Here is a 19,648-nt window from a genome sequence, read left to right as displayed (position 1 = left end):
CTGGTTTAATATTTGCAAAACTTACAAAATTACAAAATACAGGTGCATACAAAAATACAAAATACAGGTGTAACAAATACCATAGGAAACATTTTCCCAATTGCAAAACATATCAAAATATATAAACATATACAAAACATTTTATTGGCCGCTGGTGCTTGGCTGCGGATCATTGATGTCGCCATCTGAGGCAGCAGTTGGGGTTACCGGAGTTGGTTTTTTCATAAACATGGTGAGCTTTGTCTGAATTGTATGTTTCTTTTTTTCTTCATAAATTTCACGAAACGGACGAAACACATCGTGCGCCATCCGTTCAATCCTTGCAAATCGTTCAATGTTTGGGTCCATTGCTTCGAAATGTATAAGAAGTTTATTGGGAGGGGTTTGATGAAAAATATCCAAGATACAAAACACAAATTGCTGTACCGAGTCTGGGATAACAGTTGAAATGGTGCACGTGGAGATGGTAGTGCTGCCGGAAGCTGGTCTGCACTGTCATTGCCCAGGGGCAACGTTTGCGCTGCCAGACACAGAGCAGTCGTGGCTAGCGATTTTGGTCGTAAAGTCGAATGGTCGTAAGTTGCATAGGTCGTAAGTCGATCAATACCTGTATGTCAAAGTCTAAGGTATGATCTCACAGTGGGTGTCTGATATAGGGTGAAAGGCCAAATCACAGGAAGAAGGGAGGTGAAGGAATTAAGGTTAAGACATGAAGGCTGACCCTTCTGAATATTAAAATTACTTAGACTTATGCTATGGGTACTGCTGGGGAAAGTGACCCCACACTAAGCTGCTAACATCTGAGAAATGAGGGCAAGTGACCACGAGGGATAGTAGGTGGTATCAACTGATGCCACGAGATTCAAAGCCAGAGATTTTTAGGGAGGAGGAGTGGTTCGAGAGTGAAAATAAGGTGCGAAAGGAACCCTCACCCCATCTCCAGACCAATGTCATGTAGATATATCAGAGGAAAGAGCGACTGGTAGAGGGGGCTGCAGAAGCGCTCATCCAGGGCAGATTCAGGTTTTGGGTCCAGCAAGGCAGAGAAGACAACCTTCACAGAGCTGGTGGAGAGGCTGTAGGAGCTTTGCTGAGGACAAAGCAAGCATTAGAGTGAGCACAGGAAATGTTTTGAGAGTAGAGAAGGGAACAGAATGAGATTACACAGCCACGTGGGGACTGGAGTAAGTGAGGGTGCTCTGGGAGTCCACGGCTTCTTGTAGCATTGATGTAAACAGGGATAAAATGTGAATAATCCTGATGGTTGCAGGTAGATAATGTTGGCAAGGCTGTAAGTATTTGGGGTAGGGAGGAGTGAGGTCTTTCCAGAAATTCTGAGGCCACCTCTTTTCTCCACAGAGAAGTGGGATGACAGCAGTCTGAATGCCAGCACAGGGTAAGAGAAACAGTTGTCATCTGTAAAGGACGTATCTCTCTTGAAGAAACGTAGGACTGTCCTCAGATTTCTGGGTTAAAGCTTCTGATGTTTTCTAGAGGTTTCTTCCCAGCCTCCCATTGGGACCAAGTAACAAGAAAGCCCACAGGATGAGCAACACAAGAACAGTTCTTTCCCAGCACTCAGGCGCTGCTCACTAAGTCATGGCAGGAGTCTCTTAGGAGTGGGGAGAATTTCCTGTCCCAATGGATTCCTGCTGCCTGCAGGATCTTCTGCTTTCAGTCTCTAACTTCAGAACGGAGGGTCTCTTCTTTGCTGGTGTAACCTTCCTAAGGTCTCAAAAACGTACCTTCCATTCCCCTTCACACAAACACATGCATTTATGCATGTAAGTGTGCACGCATGAACAGAGAATCCGAGCCCACTTCCTAGCCGATGGCCAACATCTACAAAGGTGGTATGAACTGAAAGAAGGATGGGCACACTGCAGTGACAATATTCATCTAAGCAACTAAGTATCAGGGGATGAGACAATAGAAGAAGTGTACAGAAGAGCCCCGTCAAAAATCCCTTCACTACCCCACATACCAGGTAGTCTTTGGGTTTAACACATTTCTTATTTAAAAGGCAATTTAAATCTGTGACATTCAGGAGGCATACATCCTTTTTAAAAGCACACTTTGGTTTATCCCTATATCATTCCATGGAAATAGTATTTCAAAGGGCCTCACAGTTAGAAAAAGTTGACATTTTTAAATCAAAGTTTGAAGAAATTAGAAGCATATATTTATCTCCTCTGGATCTTCTCTGAGAGAATCCACGTTGTGAGAATTTGTCTAACATCCAAGTCATTTTTTTTTCTCTTTAGATCTGCTCTATGGAATAACTAAGCCACAATTTATTACCCATTTGTGAGGGATTATAATTCTTTTGAGGCTTTTCTTGGCAAACCCCCCAGATTCTTCCTGTTGCATTTCTAGTTTATGAATCAAGCCTTTCATTTATTTATTTATTCAACAAGTATTTCTTTCCTTAGCAACCAGTCTAGCATGGCTTTATCCTAGGCACTTACGAGGTTATAAGGGCAATCCATTCCCAATCCTTCAAGAGTTTACAGTCTATTTGGGAATGAAAAGAAAGAAAGAAAGAGAAAAGAAAAAAGGAAGGAAGCAAGAAAGAGAAAGAGGAGAAAAAAAGACATCTAAAGTAATTAAAATACATGCGATCATAAATTCAAAAATAAATATGTGAAATCCATGAAAACTATAAAACATTATTGTGGGACATGAGAAAAAGCTTGTAAAATGGAAAGACTTACTGGGTTCCTGGATGAGAAGAATCATTATGGAATGTTATCAAATATGCTGAAATTAACCTAAAATCTAATTTATTTTAATAAATACTCCAACTCAAAATTTAAAAACTTGTCAATCATAAAAACTACTAGGAAAGATATTTAGGAGCCAAAAAAAAACCTTTTTTGAAAGACAATAGCCAGCAATCCTGCTTGTAGGTATACACTCAAAAGAACTGACATCAGTATGTTGAAAAGATGTCTGCACTCCCATGTTCATTGCAGCACTATTCACAATAGCCAAGAAATGGAATCAACCTAAGCGTCCATCAGTAAAATGGATAAAGAAAATGTGGTACACATACACAATGGAATACTATTCAGCCTTAAAGAAAAAAGGAAATTCTGTCATTTACAACATAGATAAACCTGGATGGAGGGCATTATGCAAGTGAAATAGGCCAGGCACAAAGAGACAAATACCACCTATTCTCATTTTCATGTGGAATCTAAAAAAGTGGAACTCATAGAAACAGGGAGTAGTTACCAGAGACTGGGGGTAGAATGTCGGATGGGGACAGGGAGATGTTGACTGAATGGTACAAAGTTTCACTTAGGAGGAATAAGTTTTCGAGATGTATTGCACACACAATTACTACTGCTAAGAATAAGGTATTGTATATTTCAAAATTGCAAAAAAAAAATTTAAATGCTATCACTACAAAAAAATAAGCATATGAGGTGATGGATAAGTTTGACATAATCGTTCCATGATGCATACAAATATCAAAACACCACATAGTGCCCCACGAATATATACAATTATTGTCAATTAAAAATAAAAATTTGAATTAGAAAAACTGGAAAAAAATGGCAAAGAGTAAGTGAAAAGTTTGCCCTAACAGATATCAAAATACCGTATAAGCCTATAATTGTTAAAGCATTACAATAACTGCTTTAAAAAAGACTCAAAAAAGAACAGAAAATCTGCTTAAAAACAATTGGAAGTTAATGCTAACTTTTAATGAGTTTTCATATGCTGGATACTAATCTAATTTTTGATGATAGAACATGGTGTTTTTTCAGTTTTCAATTTTTAATTTTTGTAAATACTTAGGTGTATATATTTATGGGGTACATGAGATACTTTTTTTTTGAGATAGAGTTTCCTCTTGTCACCCAGGCTAGAGTGCAATGGCATGATCTCGGCTCACTGCAACCTCTGCTTCCCAGGTCCAAGTGATTCTCCTGTCTCAGCCTCCCAAGTAGCTGGGATTACAGGTGTCTACTACCACATCCGGCTAATTTTTGTGTTTTTAGTAGAGGTGAGGTTGTACCAAGTTGGCTAGGCTGGTCTCAAATTCCTGACCTCAGGTGATCCACCCACCTCAGCCTCTCAAAGTGCTGGGATTACAGCTATTCTGAGTCACCACGCCCAGCTGAGATACTTTTATATAGTATTCAATGAATGATAATCACATCAGAGTAAATGGGGAGAATATGGTGATTTTTAAAATATATTTTGGAACAAAAAATTACAATTATATGCTGCTACAAACGCCTTCCATTTTCACCTACTTATTTATGTGGATAATGTTTCTTAACATTTTCAACTATTAAAATTAAAAATATAAATTAATATTGAACCTCTCATTCTTGCAGTGTAATCTTCATTCATAAGAGTGAATAAATTAAATTTAGCTCCATCTCTCATTGAGAACAATGCAATTTTGTTTATGTTTAAGAATTGCAAATTTGAGGCTGGGCACAGTGGCTCACGCCTGTAATCTCAGCACTTTGGGAGGCTGAGGCAGGAGGATCTCTTGAGCCCAGAAGTTTGAGACCAGCCTAGGCAACATATTGAGACCTCATCTCTAAAAAAGTATTTTTTTAATAGATGTGACGGTGCACACCTGTTGTCCCAGCTACTCGGGAGGCTGAGGTGGTAGAATCACATGAACCCGGGAGTTCAAGGCTGCAATGAACTATGATTGCACTACTGCACTCCGGCCTGGGCGACAGAGCAAGAAAAAAAAAAAAAAGTTGGGGGGATGCTACTACTACTTTTTTCAGAGGGTTGTTGCCGGGATTAAAGGAAATATGAGATACACGCAAGAAAAATGCTTAGAATAAGGCCTGAGATACAGTAAGTGCTATGCATGGGATTGTTATTACTTTTAAGAAATGGTATACCACTTTGGAGGCCAAGATGGGCGGATCACCTGAGGTCGGGAGTTCAAGACCAGCCTGACCAACATGGTGAGAACCCGCCTTAAAAATAAATAAATACAAAGAAGAAAAAAAGAAAAGAAATGGTATACCACACCTAAGAATGTCAGAGATGACATATGAATGAGGGACCTCTGATATGTGCATTAGTACATAATCAGCTTAAATACTAATAATGGTCATGATATATATGTTACTGTTCATTCAACAAACATTAACTTGTCACTTGCCTGATTTGTACTTTTCTACGTGATATATCGTCTTTTAAAAATGTTTTATACTTTTCATTTCCACAAAAATAAAAGTTAATTTCTCAAATTTCTTAATGTATTAGGGTTTATAAAACATGAATCAAAATTTAATACCTTCCATTTTGGATTTCATGCCAAAAATAAAATCACATTTTGCTATGTATCCAAATCACATCTTACTAACTCCTATAATCTTTTACAAAGACAAAAGAAGTTTTTAAAGATTGAAAACAGCTGGGCATAACAGAACATGCCTGTAATCTCAGCTACTTGGGAGGCTGAGGCAGGAGGGTTGCTTAGTCCAGGGATTTGAAGCCAGCCTGGGCAACATGGCAAGACCTATTAAATTTTCTTTTTTAAGTGTTGAAAACGTTTGGGAGAGACTGGCTTGCATCATAAAATTACTAAAATGTTGACTAAATGTATGCAATTGGCTAAATATCTGCATTAAACTTTTCTAGTTGGACTGTAGTACCTTTTTTTTTTTTTTTTTTTTTTTTTTTTGCAGAGGCTGGGTATGTTTCTAGGTTGGAGTGCAGTGGCGCAATCTCGGTTCACTGCAACTTCCACCTCCCAGGTTCAAGCAATTCTCCTGCCTCAGCCTCCTGTGTAGCTGGGACTACAGGCGTGCACCACACGCCCAGGTAATTTTTGTATTTTTTAGTAGAGATGGGGTTTCACCATGTTGGTCAGGATGGTCTCGATCTCTTGACCTCATGATCACCTGGCCTCCCAAAGTGCTGGGATTACAGGTGTCAGCCACTGGGACTGTAGTACTTTTAAGTGACAGTTATAACCATTTAAAATATTACTGAATAACCACATCTGAACATTTTTTTCAACTGAATATAATTTAGCTACAGGGTTGGTCAACATCATGGTAGGTAACAATGGATTCTTACTAATTTTTCAAGCCCCTAGATTTCTAGTCAACGTATCACAAGTAGTAATGCACTGGTATTCACCATAGCAATATACTAAGCAATGGACTGAAAATTTAGCCAATGCTTTCTAGTCTGCATCATTTAATGAATTTTAAGTGTTTAGCTCAGTATAACAATAATTAGCTCTGCTTTTGATCTTAAATAATTAACGGAATCTCAATTATTCTTGGATAAAGGCAGGCAAGCAGGAGACAGAGAACAGTAATTTTTAAACTTGTTTAGGTTTGAGCCATCATAAGAGAATTTGAAAAATTATGAACTCTCTTCAAAAAGCTGCACATTCCTACAATACTTTGTATACGGTTTGAGAGATCTGAGTGCTGTTTCTCAAAATATAATTCATAGACCATGTGCTTCCAAATTTCTTGAGGTTCTAGTTAAAAGTTCAGATTCCTGAGCACCACTACAGATTTACCAGATTGGCCCAGAAATAGGATTTTTAACAATGTCCACAGGTGAGATTATTTTAAGATACTGTAGGTTTTTTTTTTATCAAAGAAGAATGCACAAATAGCACATTCATGTGTAACATTTTAAAAGTCAAATAGTACTAAAAGGATTGTACTTTAAAAAAAAAAAAAAAAACAATAGTCAAGCTGGGTGCAGTGACTCATGCCTGTAATACCAAGGCAAGAGGATCACTTGAATCCAGGAGTTTGAGACCAGCTTGGGCAGTATAGTGACACCCTGTTTTTACCAAAAAATTTTAAAAATTAGCAGGGTGTGGTGGTATGTGCCTGTGGTTCCAGCTACTTGGACGGCTGAGGTGGGAGGATCACTTGAGCTCTGGAGGTCGGGGCTGCAGTGAGGCATGATTGCGCCATTGCACTCCAACCTGGGAGGTAGAGAAAGACCCTGTCTCAAAAACAAAGCAAAAAACAAGTCTCCTATTGCAGTCTTTCCCATACCCAATCCCAGCCCTACAGGTTACCACTCTCAACTTTTCTAGCTAATTTCTCTGATATTTTTACCCTGTACCTTTTTAAAAAAGTATATGCTCCTATCACTATGTAGTGATTAGCCAATTTTATTCCTTGTCCACTGACTTCCCGCTGTGGTGAATAAACACTAGGATCTTGCTACCCTATACTAACTTCACTTTCTTACCCCCATGTCCCACTATAGTTGTATATAATTTTTGTTAAATCAATAATTAACATTAATTATTAAGACACTATATTGCTCAGAGCCAGATAATGTATTGCAACCTCTTTTTGTGCATAACCTTTCATTTTGTTCTGAAATTAATAACTGCCTCATTGCATCGTTTGGTTTTCCATTTCACCTATTGTTAATTTTTTCCCAGTGTTCCAGTATATTTGCATATGCTTGTCAATGATTTTATTTATTTATTTATTTTTTTGAGATAGAGTCTTGATCTGTCCTCACTAGGCTGAAGTGCAGTGGCGCAATCTCGGCTCACTGCAATCTCCACCTCCTGTGTTCAAACGATTCTCCTGCCTCAGCCTCCTGAGTAGCTAGGATTAAAGGCTTGCACCACCACATCCAGCTAATTTTTTGTATTTTTAGTAGAGATGGGGTTTTACCACGTTGGCCAGGATAGTCTTGATCTCCTGACCTCATGATCTGCCCACCTCAGCCTCCCAAAGTGCTGGGGTTACAGGCGTGAGACACCGCGGCTGGGAGATTTTTTTTTTTTTTTTGAGACACAGTCTCACTCTGTGGCCCCGGATGGCGTCCATAGCACGATCTCAGCTCACTGCAACCTTGCCTCCTGAGTTCAAGCAATTCTCCCGTCTCAGCCTCCCAAGTAGCTGGGACTACAGGCATGCGCCACCACACACGGCTAATTTTTGTATTTTTAGTACAGATGGGGTTTCACTAAGTTGGCCAGGCTGGTCTTGAACTCCTCACTTCAAGTGATCCATCTGGCTTGGCCTCCTGAAGTGCTGGGATTACAGGGGTGAGCTATCGCCCCCAGCCAACAATGATTGTTTTGTGCCCAAACACTGAAGTTCCATTTTTCTGAGCTACCCCTGGTGCCCTCTTCCTTCCCCCTCCTCTCTGGCTTGATTGTTTTGTTTTTCTTTGAGATGGAGTCTTGCTCTATCACCCAGGCTGGAGTGCAATGGTGCAATCTCAACTCACTGCAACCTCTGCCTCCTGGTCTCAAGTGATTCTCTGGCTAATTGTTGTATTTTTAGTAGAGATGGGGTTTCATCATGTTGGCCAGGCTGGTCTCAAACTCCTGAACTCAAGTAATCCACCCGCCTCAGACTCCCAAAATGCTGGGATTACAGGCATGAACCACCATGCATGGCCCTGGCTTGATTGTGTTTTAGAGATCCTGAGACATCCCTTCCTACACTTTAGGAATTTCCTTATTGCTTTTCTTCATTGCATCTTCTCTCCCATATCTCCCATTTTCTTGTTTTACTTCCTTATTTTGTAACCAGCTTTATAAGAAAGGATGCACAGATGGTGTAATGTTTAAGACCTCGTACATTTCAAAATATGAGTATTCTCTATGATTTGATTTATAGTTTACTTTGGTAAAGGATTTTAGGCTAAAAAGATTTCCCTCTGAATTTTTCAGGTTGCACTCCATTATCTTCAATTATCAAAGGTGACTAGTGACACTAAAGGAGAGCTCAGTTGTGTAGGCTCAAAATATGAGAGAATCTAAGACCCCCGGTTCCCTTTTTTTTTTTTTTTTTTTTTTTTGAGATGGAGTTTCGCTCTGTTGCCCAGACTGGAATGCATTAGCATCATCTTCGCTCACTGCAACCTCTGCCTCCCAGGTTCAAACAATTCTCCTGCCTCAGCCTCCCAAGTAACGGGAACTACAGGCATACGCCACCACACCCAGCTGGTTTCTGTTATTTTTAGTAGAGGTGGGGGTTTTACCATGTTGGCCAGGCTGGTCTCCAACTCCTGGCCTCAAGTGATCTACCCTCCTCAGCTTCCCAAAGTGCTGAGATTACAGGTGTGAGCCATCATGCCCAGCCTGTTTTTTATGAAGTTGCCTTCTCCTTGCACTGTCTCCACTTCTCCAAGTCCCTCTGAGTTCTGAGTATGTGTTTTCCTTACCATTTGGGAGGTATTCATCAAATGTCTAGTGATTCTTGGATTAGCCTTCATATTTAAGAATGACACCCCAAACACTTGATTTGAAGTTCTCTGTGTGGAGTACTGATTTATGGGGTTCACGAGTAGATGCTCCAGCAGTGAAACATCTCTTCACTGGACTTTCCCAAATGTAAATGTCTGCAGAGCTTTTCTTTGCTGCCATTCCATTTCTCCAGGAGCTCAGCATTCACTTGATTCTCCTCTTTTGGTCCACTGAGGGACAGTTGTCCAGCCGTGCAGGGTAGGTGCAGAAAGGAACCTGGGGTCAGCCAGGTGTGATGGCTTATGCCTGTAATTCCAGCACTTTGGGAGACAAAGGTGGGTGGATTACCTGAGGTGAGAAGTTTGAGACCAGCCTGGCCAACATGGTAAAACCCCCACCTCTACTGAAAATACAGAAATCAGCTGGGTGTGGTGGTGTATGCCTGTAGTCCCCGTTACTTGGGAGGCTGAGTCAGGAGAATTGTTTGAACCTGGGAGGCAGAAGTTGCAGTGAGCGAAGATGGTCCTAATGCATTCCAGTCTGGGCAACAGAGCGAAACTCCATCTCAAAAAAAAAAAAAAAAAAAGGAACTGGGGGTCTTAGATTCTCTCATATTTTGAGTCTACACAACTGATCTCTCCTTTAGTGACACCTCGTATATCCCAAATGCTGACACTTTAAGGGATGTCTGAGGGAAACTGATCCCTATCTGTATATACTTAGGTTTTGACCTCTTGCTCTCTGCTAAGTTAATTACTACTTCTTCACCCATTTTCCATCTTCTAAACATGAATCTTTGTCCAAATACTTGTTGAAGTCTCTCTAATTCTGACTCCCTTCTCTCTGTCTTTATTACTGTAGATTAACGTGTTTTTCTTCCTCTGCTGTCATTTTAGTGGGCTTTGAAGAAGTGAGGGGCAGGGCAGGGAAAGCTTGTAGTGAAATCACAATCGGTAAATGGAATTCCTGAGTAATTCTTGTGCAGCACATGCTTGAGGGCCACTGGCTAGAACACAGTTGGTGCTGGAATGACTGAACATTGACTAAATATGTCAGGAACTAGATAAATTTAGAAAGAATCAATGATTTAAAAGCAGCAAAAATGATATTGGTTGAACTACTGACCAAAGGAGTCTCATCAGGTCCCAAAATAAAAATCCCTGCCAAATAAATAACAAGAAAGAACAAAAAGGAAGAAAAAAAGTTTCTAAGTATGTTAACTGTACCTATTTCTAGCTATCCAGGTTGTGGAATAGATACATTATTATATTCATCTTTGTACTTTTCTGCATTTTCTAAATTTTATGCAGTGTGTGTGACTGTGTGTACGGGAGAGTTTCTGCACCTCTCTCAATACCTCACCTCTGGAGGTAAAATAAAGTCCACAGAGTCTGAAACATATACATTAATTCAACAAGCTTTTATTGAGTGCCTAGGCCAAAGTAAAACACCACAGAAGCATTAAGAAATTGGTAAATGTAAATATTTTCTCACCTTTTTTCTTTTGAAACAGACTGTCACTCTGTCACTCAGGCTGGAGTGCAGTGGCGTGGTCTCAGCTCCTTACAACCTCAACCTCCTGGGGTCAACTGATCCACACCACCACGTCTGCTTAATTTTTGTATTTTTTTCATAGAGAAGGGGTTTCGCCATGTTGCCCAGGCTGATCTCGAACTCCTGGCCTCAGTGATCCGCCCGCCTTGGCCTCCCAAAGCACTGGGATTATCAGATTACAGGTGTGAGCCACTGCACCTGGCAGCTAAATATTTTCTGAATCAGGACCTGAAAAACTAACTAAAAAAAAAAAAAGTTTGGGTTGGGAGAAGAAATTGTCTTGGGAGGAATTTTTTAAAACTGAGAAGGCATGGTGTCATATGAACCTTCTGACATTTGTTTAAAAAAATGTATTCAGGGCTGAGCACGGTGGCTCACGCTTGTAATCCCAGCACTTTGGGAGGTCAAGGTGGGCGAATCACCTGAGGTCAGGAGTTCCAGACCAGCCTGGCCAACGTGGAGAAACCCTGGCTCTACTAAAAATACAAAAATTAGCCGGGCGTGGTAGCACACACCTGTAATCCTTACTCGAGAGGCTAAGGCATGAGAATTGCTTGAACCCAGGGGTGGAGGTTGCAGTGAGCCAAGATCATGCCACTGCACTCCAGCTGGGACAAAAGAGTGAGACTCATCTCAAAAAAGGAATGTATGCAGTGCCTAATATCTCACAGAATCTATGCATGGAGTTAGATATGCACAAATCCATAGTCCCTGTCTCATCCCTTAAGAAAGAATCCATAGTTATGATGTAGTAGGCTCTTGAAAAATAACTCAGCAAAAATACAGTTGTCTGCATTTTGTAATTTATAAATTAACGTATGTGTAGCCAGTTCTTGTGGTTGTTTGGCCAACAGTCATTTTCCCCACTCTCCCCTCTCTTTTTCAGAGACTTGGTTTTATTCTAGTATCACTCCACTGGGTGACTCAGGGAATAGTCTCATTAGTCAAAGACAATCACAATAACACCACATCCCCCTGCCAGTGATTAGATGCTGCAGAGCTTCTGAGAAAATGAAATACACAGGGAGAGACCAGCCCCATTTCCTGCTGGATATAGTTGCACCTGCACATAGTCCCCGGAAGTGTGGTGGCCATCTTGGTGCTAGCCTGAGGAGAAATTTAACACACAGAAAAGAGCAGAGGCCGGGCGCAGCGGCTCACGCCTATAATCCCAGCACTTTGGGAGGCCGAGGCCGGTGGATCATGAGGTCAAGAGATCGAGACCATCCTGTTCAACATGGTGAAACCCCGTCTCTACTAAAAATACAAAAATTAGCTGGGCATGGTGGTGTGCGCCTGTAATCCCAGCTACTCAGGAGGCTGAGGCAGGAGAATTGCCTGAGCCCAGGAGGCAGAGGTTGCGGTGAGCCGAGATGGTGCCATTGCACTCCAGCCTGGGTAACAAGAGCAAACTCCGTCTCAAAAAAAAAAGAAAGAAAGAAAAGAGCAGAGCCACGGTAATCCCAGAGAAGCAAAGGTGGTTCTAGCATGCCATGACTGGCACCTGTCCTATTTTTAGACCTAATATTTTATGAGGTAAAATATCCTTTTATTGTTTAAGCCACTTTGGGCTGGAGTTTCTATTATTTGAAGTAAAAGACAATAACTGATATGGACTGCTTTGTCTCAGGGAGGGGGTTTGGTATAAGAGGGAGAAGAGAGAGAAGGCAGATAGTATTAAATGTTAGGTGATTCAGAAAGACAATATTCACATTCGGGGTTAGAGAACCAATTTGGTAATGCTGAAGCAAAAGGGCTTTAGGGTTAAGCCAGGTAATCAAAAACAAAAATCTAAGTCTCCTGTATGATCAGTTTCCTATTGGGGACTTACAACTGAACAGCAATGATCTCTTCTTCCTCCCAAAATAAATAAATGGAAAAAGGTAAGAAAGTCTTCCTCATCCAGTAGTTTCCATGGAAAATTCTTTTGTGGTGGTCTAGAGCTTACCATGGTATAGGGATTGTGAACTTCATTCATTTATTGAATTCATTCATTCAGTCAGTCAACAAATACATATCTGAGGGGATACCATGTGCCGGGCATATTAGTCAACAAGTCAGACATAGTCCCTGACCTAAAGGAATATACATTTAGTGTGGGACAAAGGTGTTATAAATTTATTTATTGGTTCATTAAAAATTATGGTAAGTGCTTTAAAGGAATAGAAAAGGGTGCTATAACAGAAACACTGGGGGCAAGGTTGGGGCCTTCAATTAAGAAAATAGATTGAGGTAATCAGCCAGTCAACATGCAAATAAGTGACATTAAGTTGAGAACTAAAAGATAAATGGGAATGAGTGCTGGGCACAGTCATCTCAGCACTTTGGGAGTCTGGGGCCAGTAGATTGCTTGAGCTCAAAAGTTTCAGACAAGCCTGAGCAACATGGCAAAACCCTGTCACTACAAATACAAAAAAAAGTTAGCCAGATGTGACAGTGTATGCCTGTAATCCCAGCTACTTAGGAGGCTGAGGTGGGAGGATCACCTGAGCCCAGGAAGCAGAGGTTGCAGTGAGCTAAGATCACGCTACTCCTTTCCAGTGATGTGAGATGAATTTGGAGAGGGAGGGACGCAGGGACCTAAATCTCTCTTGGCAAAGCCAAGAATTCTGGATTTTACTAAGTGTGATGAGAAACGCCTAAAAATTTTAAATTAAGGAAGTGACATGAAAAAAAATTACATTTGTAAGTGATCCCTACAGCAGCTGCACTAGAGTAGATAGGAGTTGGGCGAGAAAGTCACCAATTGCTACTGCCAAAGTCCAGGAGATAAAACAGATAAATGGGGCTTGGACTAGGGTGGTGGCAATGAATGGAGAGATAAATGGATGAGAAATATTTTGGATGATGAGAGAAACAGAAGGGTTATGGATGCTTCCTAAGTTTCAGTTTAAACAAATGTGTAAAAGGAAGGTGCCATTTACTGAGACAGGGAAGATGGCAAAAGAAGCAGGATTTGGATCAAGCAAAGATCAAGGGTTCAGTGTGTGATGCTTTTAAGATATCCCAGTGGACATATCAAGTAGGTAGCTGGTTGTAAAATTCTGAAGAGAGGTCAGGATCAAAGGAACAAGATTAAATGTCATCGACAGATGGCATTTAAAGTTGCAGGGATGGAATAGTTTATCTAGGGAGATAAAGAAGACAAATTAGAAGAATAGAAGTGAGAGATGAGAAGCCTGAGGAATTTCATACCTCAAAGGATAAGAGAGGCTGGGTGCAGTGGCTCATGCCTACAGTATCCCAGCACTTTGGGAGGCTGAGGTAGGAGGATCACTTGAGCCCAGGAGTTCTAGACCAGCCTGGGCCACATAGTAAGATACTATCTGTAAAAATAAAAATAAAAAAAATAGCTGGGTGTGGTGGTGAGCACCAGTGGTCCCAGCTACTTAGGAGGCTGAGGCAGGAGAACTGCTTGAATCCAGTAGGTCGAGGCTGCAGTGAGCTGTTTGTGCCACTGCACTCCGGCCTGGGCAACAGAGCGAGATCCTGTCTCTAAATAAATAAATAAAAGGATGGGAAAGGAAGACCCACCAGTGGAGATGGAGTAGCCAACAAGGTTAGTTAAAACTAGAAGAGGTCTGTCGTACTGAAAGATGAAAGTTTCCAAAAGGAGCAAGTGGTCAATTGAATTGATTGCAGGGAAGAGAAAAATGTCCCTTGATTTCAGCACCAAGGAGGTCACTGATAGCCACTGTAAGGCTGTCAGGTGGGTGGAGTTCAGCTGCTAATACCAGAAGCATCAATTTACAGTGGATTAACCCTTACGCCATCAGGGGTCATTAGATTCAATTACAGATTTTGAGGTTTTCTTCCCTGAGAGCTTGTTGTTTGTTTTTAAACAGGGTCTCACTCTGTCACCCAGACTGGAGTGCAGTGGCACGATCAAGGCTCACTACAGCCTCAACTTTCCAGGCTCAAGTGATTCTCCCACTTCAGCTTCCTGAGTAGCTGGGACTACAGGCACATACCACTCCTAATTTCTTTTTAACTTTTTGTAGAGATATAGTCTCACTATGTTGCTTAGGCTGGTCTTTAACTCCTGGCTAAAGCAATCCTCCCGCCTCAGCCTTTCAGAATGCTGGGAATGGATTACAGGCATGAGCCGCTGTGCCTGGCTGGTTCCAAGTGCTTATAAGGATGGCTATTTTGTTACTTTTATTTGTTCTTAGATTCCTACTTTTTCCAAAAAAAAAGGTAAATTTCCCTTTTAAAAAATAAAATAAAACTCTATCTTGCAAGTCTCATACAGGGTCCACTGGACCCTTTCATAACTTAACAGGATCTTGGTTATTCTGATTTCCTCTAGCTCCAGAAATTTTGCTGTATCACGATCCTAGAAATTATTTCAACATTATTCAGCAATTATTCCCAACTGTACAAAAGAAGCTAAAAATAGGAAGGTGGGTGTTATAACAGAAAAACTGGGGACAAAAGTGAAATAAATCATTGCTATTAGATGATTCTTCCATCATCTTATTGTAATGCGCAAAACACTTTACCATCTTTTAACAGGGTAGAAAAAAAAATCTGGAGACATTATTTTCATAGTATTTGTTGTTGTTTTTTAAAGCTTTTGTTGATAAATATTCAGAATTTTTCATTTTTTCCCATAACAGCAAAGAGAAGAAAATTGATAAAGAAAAACATTTCTGATAATTAGAAAAAGCAGATGTCTAATGCAAAAAAGATGTCTAATACTTTAAAGATGACGGTGAAATTTTTTTTTTTATTTATTTTATTTTAGAGACAGGATCTTGCTCTGTTTGCCAGGCTGGAGTGCAGTGGTGTGATCATAGTTCACTGCTGCCTCAAACTCCTAGGCTCAAGTGATCCTCCTGCCTCAGCCTCTTGAGTAGGTAGGACTATGGGTGTATACCACCATGCCTGGCTATTTTTTCAAAATTTTTGTGGAGAGAGGGTCCCATGCTGTTGCCCAGACTGGTCTTAAACTCCTGGGCTCAAGCAATCCTCCCACCCAGGCCTCCCAAAGTGCTGGGATTTATTGGTGTGAGCCATCATGCCTGGTCTGAAACATGTACGCGAAATCTCAGACTATGAGTCTTTAGGTGATGATATCCTAGATAAATTTTCTCAAACTCAAGAACTGACAATTCAACAATATATACCTAAGGATAAAACGGAAAGAGGGTATTCTCATCCACTTTGGCATTTAATAGGAATTACTTCCTTATTCAATATTTTGCAACAATAACCTGAGCCATCCTAAAAAAGTGTGACATATTGTCATCTTTTATGATGCTGTGCATCCAATATACTTCATATAGTTTATAAGACAACAAATGATCAAGGCAGATGTATATATACAAAGGTGAAAAGAAGGAAATCTATGAGGACGAGATGAAAAAATTCATTGAATTGCTCATTCTTATTGGTGTTTATACATCTAAAAATGAAAATATTTTGCAACTAAGAAACAAAGAAAATAGCTATTATCTCTTCAAAAAAATGATAAGCCATCAAAGTTTTCAAAAGCACTGCTTTTTGTTTATTCACGTACAAGCAGCACAAAGGTAATGATAAGTCAGAATCATTAGAGATGTATTTGAGGCCAGGTGTGGTAGCTCATACCTGTAATCTAGCACTTTGGGAGGCTGAGGCAGGTGAATTACTTGTGGTCAGGAATTCGAGACGAGCCTGGCCAGCATGGTGAAAGAAATGCTGTCTCTACTAAAAATACAAAAAATTAGCCAAACGTGGTGATGGTTGCCTGTAGTCCCAGCTACTCCAGAGGCTGAGGCATGAGAATTGCTTGCACCCAGGAGGCAGAGGTTGCAGTGAGCTGAGATTGTGCCACTCTACTCCAGCCTGGGTGACAGAGTGAGACTATCTCAAAAAAAAAAAAAAGTATTTGAAACCTGGAATCAATATTTACAAGATGATTGTGTTCCTGGTTCATATATGCTGATTGATAAGCAGTCAGCTTTGTTTAAAGAACATTGTTCATTAGGGTAAATAATCCTTCAAATGCAGGAAAAGATAGAATAAAAAACTAGGTTTGCTATATTTAAATTACATTTTTTAAGAATTATTTTTCACTATTCCTTTATTCTTAGTTCTGTAAATGATTTGCAAAATGACTTAACAGTATGAAAAAACAGAACAGGACCACTGGTGATGAGCATTTTCTCTGCCATATTGAGAGATAAACAGATTGGTGTTATTTGTCTCATATAACAAGCAATAAAGAGGATAGAAAACATGAACTGGTGTCAGCCTCTTATAGACTGGTCTCTAAGAAAACAGAAATACTATCCCTCCTAATGGAGAGTGTCAGCTTAGGGTAGAGGGATTGTGGTCACTAATGTCATTGAGGACCCAGCTCGCTTCTACGTCTCTTTGCCACCTCTGGTCCTGGTTTCATCCTTAGGCTTGTGGCAACATAGCTGTGGCATTAGACCTAGACATGTAACATCCAAAGGAAGAAAAAAAACCTACCTATCTCTCTGTCTCTATTAAAAGTGAGGAAACTTTTTCCAGAATTACTCCTTCTCTTCCAGTTCCTTTCCCTCTAGCCTCCTGTTAGGAATAAGGGTGACAGGTATTACATAGGCTACAAACAGTATCAGTGCCAGTCTAGCTGCAGAAGCAGAACTAAAACAACTTACAGAATATACACTAATTAAAGAGAACTGTCACCAGGACTCAGAACAGACCAGACTAAGTAAGTCAGCCCTTCACAACTTGCCCTTTCCCATTTTAGTGTTTTTCCGTCATCTCCAAGCATTCAGGATATTGTCTTATTCCCTGCTCCTCTTGACAGCTGCATACAGGAACAGCCAGCTGGTATATTCTCCAAGATAAGGTGAGTGGGAAGAGGTGAATAAAGGAGATCTATAGAACTGGGCGATGGGCCACGTGACCAATGCTGAAGCTTGAGATTATGACAAGCCTGAAGGATCAGGCAGTGACCAATGGATGATGGGCAAAAGATTGGGTTTTTGTAGAGGCTTTGAATAGCCAAGGAAAAAAAAAAAAAAAAAAAAGACTGAGATTGCTGGTTAGAGCTGTATCCCAGAACTTCGTTGGCCAGGATTTTTGTATACTTTACAAATCCAAAGCAGGAGGTGTGGCCACAACCAGGATGAGAAAGAATGTGATGCTGAGAGGAGGCAAAGGGAGAAAGCGGGAGAGGGGAAGCACTTTGATTCCTTTTGTCTCCTTTAAGTAAAGTCCTGGCTTTAATAGTTTTAAATGTCCAGTCAAAACCAAAATTGAAGATGATGGCTGGAACAGGTTATGATTTTTTAATTGCCTCTTTGGGATAATCTTGTCTATTTGGACTGGGTTAGAACTACAAGAGTCCCAGGAAGTGAGGAATGAGCCACAATATGTCAAATTCCTCTTCCATATGTAGTTACAAAAGCTGCTAGGCTCACGAGGACCATGCCGATTTTAGTCTGGAGAATAAAGGACATTTTCTGACCAAGGATGGAGTAAGAAAAGGCGGTGGGTTGCTGGCCATAGTATGGCCTGGGACTGTGTCTGAATGGTACAACGGAACAAGCCAATACCTTCTATATAGCATAGTGACCAACACTGGCAGCCCTAGGAGGGAAAGGCCTTCGGGAGACAGAAATAGCAATGCTGCCAATCAGGGTTCTGTGGACACTCAACTGTGCAAAAGAATGATTGCTCATCAGGAGAAACACTTAATCCACCATTTTCACAGTAAAAATCTGAAGGAAACAATGACTAAGTTTCCGTTTCTACCACCTTTCTCTTATTTTTGTAAAATTTCAGCACATTATTCACAGCTAGTTCCCAACCAAGTGCAGAAACTAACACAATAAAAAAAGAAAAAAAGAAAGAAAAGAAAATGCAAATTAAAATAGGCCCAGATTAGGTGTTCTTGATTACTTATGTTTTTGGAAATACTTTTCACTTTTTGAGTCTCCAGGAGTCCTCCTCTCAACAAGTGTGAGAGAGCCCAGGGGTGAAGTCGCTGTTCACTGCTCATGGAGAAGCTACAAGAGGCATGGTTGGGATCTTACCAACTTTAGCTCTATTTCCCATCATCAGAAAAATTCGTGAAGCCAAACGCTGTGAAACATAGATTAAGAAGTTGCTTTGAATCTGGCAGCATGTCCTACAGTGGCTGTTTAGAGCCCTGCACCACCAAGGATTACATTCCAAAGGGGAGTGGAGTGGGGCAGGGCAGGAGAGTGGACTGAAACACGCGAACTCCTCCCTTTCTCAAGCCAAGTATCTGCCGTTGATCACAGACTATTTTACCGTAATTGTTAATATGCAATAGGAAAACAGTCCCTTCTTATAAAATATTTTAAGTTTCTAAATCTATGTAGTGAGTTCCGTGTGTGTGTGCGTGTGTGTGTGTGTGTGTGTGTGTGTGTGTTTTAAAGGGGGAGCTTAGCATTTCAAACGCAACTTCTTATATAACCGTGGTATGGTGGCCCAAGACGCCAAACAGAACAAATGATTTGGATAAACAGTTTAAATTCTGTGAAAGCCTGCGGGAATCGAATCTGGTTATGGAAGAAACCTGCCCAAAGCCTGGGTTGCTGTGTGATTCAAGTCACAGCCCCCCGAAGCGGCCACCGCGCGTACCAAGCCCTCTCCCCCAGCACTCGCCTTCAGCGAACGGGCTCCTGTACCTGAACAAAACGAGGACCCAAGTTCAGGGGCTTTGTCTTTAAAGAACAAAGATCGGCCTAGCTGCACGCTCCTTGTGCGAAAGAGCGAAGGCTCCGGAGGATCCCCACGCCGCTCGCGGAGCTGCGCCCTGGCGGCCGCCCTCGCCCCCCGGGCCCCTTTAAGTGCCGCGCCGCCCCCGGCCCCGTCCCCCGCGTGCCGGGAGTCACTCGGCCGCCCGCCGGCTCCGGGCCGCGCCACCCGCCTCCCGCCTCCCGCCGGGGTTACGTGAGC

At 41.2% G+C, this 19,648-nt stretch overlaps 1 long non-coding RNA gene across 1 annotated transcript; it reads right to left on the bottom strand.

Annotated features, from left to right (window-relative positions):
• Nucleotides 1-16,567: 16,567 nt before the first annotated feature.
• On the bottom strand, nucleotides 16,568-19,585 carry LOC116530474. Its single transcript, XR_004260019.1, has 3 exons — nucleotides 19,378-19,585; nucleotides 18,757-18,805; nucleotides 16,568-18,543 (listed from the first exon to the last, which is right to left on the bottom strand). It is a non-coding gene; the product is annotated as an uncharacterized LOC116530474 (long non-coding RNA).
• Between the last annotated feature and the right edge of the window lie 63 nt (nucleotides 19,586-19,648).

Source organism: Sapajus apella, unplaced genomic scaffold, assembly GCF_009761245.1.
Source record: "Sapajus apella isolate SASKATOON/1434 unplaced genomic scaffold, GSC_monkey_1.0 scaffold67, whole genome shotgun sequence".
NCBI classification, from domain to species: Eukaryota; Metazoa; Chordata; class Mammalia; order Primates; family Cebidae; genus Sapajus; species Sapajus apella.
Note: the sequence above shows the minus strand (reverse complement) of the source record. Positions and strands in the feature narration are given on the sequence as shown.